Raw genomic sequence first — 7,304 nt, forward strand, 5'->3', positions numbered from 1 at the left:
TTTATATCTCTAGAAATAGAGTCATTTCACTAGCTTTACCCATTACTTCTTAGAGAATTCTGATTCTCCAATTCAAATACTTTTAGGGACTTTTAACCCTTTAAAACCAACAAGCTCTATACGTTAAACATGACCAATTTTTTTTGTAGAGCTAATATTCTTATACATCTCCAGAGTTATGAATAGCCTTGTTTGTACTCATATAGACATAAAAATGTTGGATGGATTCATATTAGCATAGAGATTGGTTGAAATATTTACTTAAAGTTAAGCATAAAGATTACTTAAGGTTACGAAAAAAATTACTTAAATATATTTATGTCTAAGCATATGGAAATAGGGTAGGCTATAGTCTATGATAGTTGTCTTGAGCTACTTGTAACACATGTCTCAACAAACTCTATGAATGATGTTGTACGCTTAATGATTAAGTTGATGCTTATCTATATACATGAGGGAGTTGAAATTTTAAACATAAAGAATATGAAAGTTCTGATTAAGTTCAAGGTGATTGAATTTCATCCTTGCTAGTTGGGTGTTTAAGTGTTGGTTGTATGTCTCATGATTTAGTATTGGAGGGCTAAATTTTTATGTGTATTCTATAGAATTACATGAATCTTGTTTGATGTGAATGGTGGGGATGGCCTCCCATCATATATTGATCACCCACCACCACGGTGGGGTATTGATCATAAGAGATCTATTGGCCTCTCACTTTGTGGGGTGGAGGTTTTCAAACCTCCCACTTAGTGGGGAAGTGGTCCAATGAAGGAATTGATGAGGAGTTGTGGGGCTATGACCCAAGCCCTCTCATCGGGTGACCAGGACAAAGGTCTCAGATATGTGGAGATGGGTATTGTTCCCATGGACCTAGTAGTTTATTAGAAATCTTGGGGGTTCAGATTGGACCAATATACGCCTAGTGGTTGTGATCAACCAAGGCATTCATAATGATATCCAATATGGGGAAACCAATGAATCAATTATTGATAAGATATCTATCTCTCGAGTGCGAGATTCAACTAATGTATTAGTCCCAAAATAATGTTTGATATTATTTTTTCATTTAGGACTTTGAAGGAATGATAATGGGAAAAATAATTAATACATCCCCGGAGCCGAGTGGTTGAGGGCGGTTGGTTGGATCATGGGCAAGAAGGATCCAAAGTTATGCTGGACTTGTAGTTTTGTTTAAAATGAAAATGGATTTGAAATTAGACCCCTTAGGTTTGGAGGAATGTCTATTCTGATCCCAAGCGGGAGGCACCTAGTTCTCATGAGGGTGGTGCCCTAAGAGGGAGGAGTGGGCAAGGTCTCATAGGTGGTAATAGAGCCCACCTCTTCTAAGGTCAATTGGTTGGGGATAAACGATGACTATGGCTTTATGGTGTACACAAGACATGAAAGAGGCTATTCCCCATGCCAAAATTGACTTGAAGATCTAGATGTCTTTATGATGTACACAAGCCATAGAAGAGGATATTCCCCATGCTAAAATTGACTTAAAGATCTAGATGAATATTCAAGACTATACTTAAGAGGATATGCCCACATGGGGCATCGAGAGGACTACAGAGTGGGCCGAAACCCTCACACTCTTCACTAAAAATAACATCAGGGAACTCAATGTTAGGGATGCTTGCACAATAAACAATGGAATACCACCATAGATTATTGTATGGTGAAGTCCCTTTAGGAAATCATAGGGGATTGTTAGAGAACATCTTGCTATATAAGAAGATGGGTTGGAAAGGGTTGGTGGTTGGATATATATTTAAGGCAACCCCTATCTCATCTAGGTATGAGTACGGCCTATCACCTTGAGATTGATAGATGAACGGAGCAGGTGAATCAAGTTATTGAGGATACAATTTGGGCTTATGTTAGCATAACCTTGCTGACATGGGGAAAAACACATGCTTCTACACACATAGCCATGGAGTACTCATGTACACATGAGCATGGAGTAGGAGGCATGGATCAATAATAAGATAAAAGATACAACATAAAGATACAAGAAAAACATCATAGTGTATTCCAATTCATGTATAGTGTGTATACAAGAGTCATGTACAATTTGTATATATAGCCATCCAACCACGTTACTCTTGGGATACCCATGTGACTATTGGGCTTCCATAACCTCCACAAGATCCTAACTCCCCACTAGTCCTCTTGTAACCACTTCTTGATATGACATCATTTAATAACCAAATCTCAAAAAACTCATTAGCCTAAGCTAATGCTACTAATGCTAGGGGATGTTCACACCCAAGCTAATGCCAAAATGCTAGGGGATGTTGACACTCATTGTCAACAACTCTCTTCCCCTTTGTTTTGTTGGGGGTGTATTATCTCCTATCAATGCTAAGTACATCATGAAAATCTGTGAATAAGTGGCTAGTAGAAGGCACAATGCAAGCCATTTCAAGTCATACAATATATCATGTAGAACAACATAAAATTGATGGTAGACTAAGCATATGGCAGGAAGATGATTTTCAATAATTTGATGAAGAGTCGTTGATGAAGAATCTCATCCATAGGCACTCAAGTGTGCTGAGGTCTATGTCGATGTAGCCACCTGCTTTTTCTCCACGTGTCTGGTATGTCAGCTTTATCTTCGAAAGTCCACAAAGTGAGTCGTCCCTTGGGTCTCCTGAAATTATAACACCCATTCTAGAAGTCATTACATCATTTTCCTCTATAGTTTTCTTACACTTTTAACATTTTCCTTTTGGTTTATATTCTGTTTGTTCCTTTTCCTTATAGGCAACTCGGTAGGGACCTCAATGAGCTTTTCCTTCGGAACTCTTGTCTTCTCATGCGGTATTACGGGTGTCTTGATAGTTATCTCACTGAGCTTTCTCCTTCGACTTTCATGCCTCCTTATCCCTGACTTATAGGTGATTCAATAGGGTTTCTTAACTAGGCTTCCTCCAGACCTCATGCCTTCTCACTTAGTCTTATAGGAGTCTCAGTAGTATCCTCATCGAGCATCTCCTCTAACCCTCTCATACCTTATTCTTTCAATATTAATATCACGGTCAAGACCTCGCTGGGCTTCCTCTAGACCTCATGCCCTCTCACACTCAGTCTTACAAGCGTCTCGGTAGTATGCTCAGCTGAGCATTTCCTCCGTCCCTCTCATGCTTCATTCTTTCAATATTAATATCATTTTTTCATTGACACCATTTTTCAAGATAATACTTCAACAATTGATGTATTTTGAATTGGCCAATTACTTACCATTCAAGTTCATCAGGTTGTCCACCTCATATTTCCCATGGAGGTGAGGGATGTGTTCCATGTACTCCATGCAATAGGCATAGATGAGCTAGATCATCAAAGCCAACATGCCGTATGCCATATGTGTGCTTCCTCTAATGTGCTCCTTTAGATTTTTAATTGCCTTCTTTCTTATGTGATTTAGGCATGCAAGATTCTCCATTCTCCAATGATAGTGCTCTCACAAATAGAATTAGCAATTTTTAGTGTAGTTATCCTTGTCATGACACAACTCACACTTCCTCCCCATTTTTAGTGTTTGACCACAACTAGTGCACCACACTAGTGCAAAACCAAGTGTGCTCCCAACAAATAGAGCTTGGTGCAATACCAAGATTCTTGCTGTTCACACACAAGGTTGATTAATCTTAACTTTAGTGTTCACACAAGGTTGATTAATCTTAACTTTAGTGTTCATTTTGTAAAAAAACCTCTTGCTTATGTGTATTTCTTGTGCATGGGAAGGCATTATAGCCCCATCCTTCCAATGTGCCCAAGGAATTATAATAATTGTACCACAATAACATAAGGGTCATTATCGAGTAGTTCATGTGCATCATTGACCTTGGCTACATCTACATCAAAGAACATATTATCATCATCCTCAACTATGTGAGAGATAGCGTCAAGTAGCCCATGTGCATCATTGACCTTGGCTACATCTACATCAAAGAACATATTATCATCATCCTCAACTATGTGAGAGATAGCGTCAAGTAGCCCATGTGTGCATCATTGGCCATGGATACATCAAGTAAAACATCTACATCCTCAGTAACGTGAGGGAACCCATCTAGTAGACCATGTGCATCATCAGCCATGGCTACATCATTATTACAGATAACAACATTAGCAAGTGAGGTGGTGGAATGTTCCCAAGCTTATTAAGACTCAGCTACATTAATGGGCCATACATGATCAAATAAGACAAACCTCACCTTACAAGAAACATGCCACAATGAACTTCCACAACTTCCAAAAAGACGAGTCAGATTCATACAGCCAGGTAAAGTAGTGCATACACAAGCACCCCAGCAGGCAAGGGCAGCAAGAAGACCCGCAAAATATCCCCAAATAGCATAACAAACATATTTTTGGCCTTTGAATGTACTACTCAAATCACTACTGCCATCCTTGCTTTTTTTATTGTCACAAAACAAAGCACAAGGGCCAGAAGCATGCCAGTAATTGCCATGCCAGTAATGTACTACTCAAATACCTACTGCCATCCTTGCTTTTTTGATTGTCACAAAACAAAGCACAAGGGCCAGAAGCATGCCAATAATTGCCATGTCACCAAGATCCAACATCATAAAATATGTGCTAGTGCTTGTGGGCACTATATCCATCTAAAAAATTCTTTGGAGACACTAGCTTGACAATTCCAACCTCTTTGTTATCGCTTGAAACCCTATATGTTGTTAAGGATCCAATGTCCTAAGATGAGCCAGGTTCTTACAACCCCAGCGCACTGGCCAATGTCCTAAGATGAGCCAATGTCCTAAGACGAGCCAGGTTCTTACAACCCCTGCACTGGCCAATGTAAGCAATACATGGCTTCGTGTAAGCTACCCCGCAGAGCAGCATTGCATGACCATGGGACTGTAAATCCAAAGTGTGCGTTGTGGCAGATGCAGCATATGGGGCAAAGAAAAATGCAAAAGATGATGCTGATGCTATGGCTGTGAATGCCATGATGATCTGAGACATGGATGCAAAGATATAGAACATTAAGAGCAAACTGCAGGAGCTTGCCCACAGGGATCATCATTAGGGCCTGCAAGCTGTCCAAGGTAATGGCTGCATATGCTTGGGGGTAGCTTTCCTCTCTTGCCATCTGATGCATGCGGGATTTCTCTAAGGTAGGGGGTGCAATAGTCAGACACCCAGTTTTCAAATCTGCCAGAAAAATAGAGAAAGCTTAAGCTTCCATTTTTAGGGGCATCGAACCCTCCATCCTCATGCTTGCAACATAGATCCTACACCTCCATCCCGTTGTTGGAGAGCTACTTTGCATTCCAGTGGTGTAGATTTAGGCTGCTGCCCACAACCCGAACAGGTCGAACACTACAACCAAGCGCCTTGTAGACAAACACCCTTGGATGAGATGATGGACATGCAGGTTTGGGTAGACGATCTCAGGAGCAACATGAAGGCAACGATTGGGCTGCAAGGCAACAATGGATAGGAAGACATCATTATAGGAAATACCTGTGTACACAAATTGTTAACTTTTGAATGTTCTAAAGCTTCCTATCACCCCTAATTTGTGTGAGACTGGCCTATGTTGATGTTTACTTCCGGCTTGTCCTCAATGCCAAAGTGTTTGAAATTTTTCAACATTCCGTTGATGTTACTTCTGGCCTATTAACTTCTGAACGTTCTGTTTTCACTTTCACACAAGGGAGAATGTGAATGCTCTATGTTTTCACGTTCATCATCATCCTTGATAGAAGCTAATACCATAATTGAGCCAACAGAATTTGACTTCAGGTCACATTCAAACATTTGATTTAGACAGATGATATAAAGAAAGCATTTAGCTAGCTGCCATAGTTGAAAGCCACGAAACAAATGATGATGAAGGAGATGGCAGACCCAAAGTACCGGATTCTACTTCTTGCATGGCAAAATGCATGTCCTCCACTGTCCAACACCTACTCTCTGGAGTTGTCTACATCCTCTTCTTAGTGGAAGGCTTTGAGGTTGGCTTAGTTGCAAGAGTCTTAGCTTTAACCCTCTTTGATTGAGGTCCAGTTTTAACCACCTTGGTCCTTGAGTTGAGGGTGCCATGTTTGTATCTGTCCCAAAGAAACAACAAATGAATACATAAACAACAAGATTAGGGAACATAGCTGTCCTGGATTAGGTGAAAGAAAGCATATGGAGCAAAGCTAGAGCAAATGGGCCTGATAACAAATGAGCAAATGGGCCTGACAAAGAATAAGGAACATAACTATCCTGGATTAGGGGAAAGAAAGCATAAGGAGCAAAGCTAGAGCAAATGGGCTTGGATTAGGTGAAAGAAGCATAAGGAGCAAAGCTAGAAGATGACTGTCTCTGCAAGAGAATGGGATGACTGTCTGCTCAACAAGAGAATGGGATGAGGGAAGAAAGTGGGATGAGTGACCTTGCATAACACAGTTCAAGATACTCCACACGAAGATGACTCTGCAAGAACAATGGAGGAAAAAGGAGTTGTGGTAGGGAAGAATGTCAGCATGAGTGGAAGAGGTGTGTGGAGAAATAGGGGAGAAGCTGGACATATTTTACCTATGAAAGGAGGAACTCCCAAGCTCTGGCTAGAATATAGGATTTTTGCACTGTGAAATGAGGTTTTTTATATAGTGGGTAGTCTTAGAGGGAGCTTCTCAAAAGCAGCAGGCCTTTTAAATTTGAAAAGCCCTCTAAATATGGGGGGCTTTGAAAAACATGGAGCGTTTGAAATCGTGTAGCACAGAATGCTGATCCAACATCTAATTCTCACCTGATAGACAAAGTTGCTACACAAACAGCTTCTAGAGGGACTTGGCACCATGGGATGAACAGCCAGGGGTAGTACATGAACACACCGAGCCATCACTCGAGTAGCAAGCCATGGATTCCTGAACAGACATGCCTTGTAGACGAACAACTGCTTCCCTTATCGAACATCCAGAACCCATAGACAAACAAAATTATCCAGAGCCCGTGCAGTTGGACACACAAAACGCCCATCTGCCTTGCTTGGACTTGTTGATGTTCCATTACCGGGCCTCTTGTGATCCGTTACACGTTCATGAAGCTCGAGCATTTGGTTTCCTTCAACTGGTACTCGAACACCATTCCTCCGATTTCGTTAAACTGTCCATTTATTGGTTTCTTTTGTGCGGGAGAGTGTTTGGACCCAAAACCCTATCCAACTACTGCACCCCCTACCTTACATAAGAGAGTTTCCAACTCCCCTACACTATTGGGTGGCATGTTAAACATTGCTAAAGGGTTATTCAGGATGCATCCGAATGTGGATTAAGAGA

At 40.9% G+C, this 7,304-nt stretch overlaps 1 long non-coding RNA gene and 1 pseudogene across 1 annotated transcript; both read right to left on the reverse strand.

The window, feature by feature from the left end:
• Window positions 1–3,983: 3,983 nt before the first annotated feature.
• On the reverse strand, window positions 3,984–5,134 carry LOC147613753 (signal peptide peptidase-like 1; annotated as a pseudogene).
• A 681-nt stretch (window positions 5,135–5,815) lies between these two features.
• Window positions 5,816–7,058, reverse strand: LOC147613754 (uncharacterized). The gene is made up of 2 exons (XR_015263172.1): window positions 6,904–7,058; window positions 5,816–6,089 (listed from the first exon to the last, which is right to left on the reverse strand). It is a non-coding gene; the product is annotated as an uncharacterized LOC147613754 (long non-coding RNA).
• Window positions 7,059–7,304: the final 246 nt, after the last annotated feature.

The sequence above is a fragment of the Cibotium barometz genome, chromosome 43, assembly GCF_041138505.1.
Source record: "Cibotium barometz isolate CiBa-2024 chromosome 43, ASM4113850v1, whole genome shotgun sequence".
Classification (NCBI taxonomy): Eukaryota; Viridiplantae; Streptophyta; class Polypodiopsida; order Cyatheales; family Cibotiaceae; genus Cibotium; species Cibotium barometz.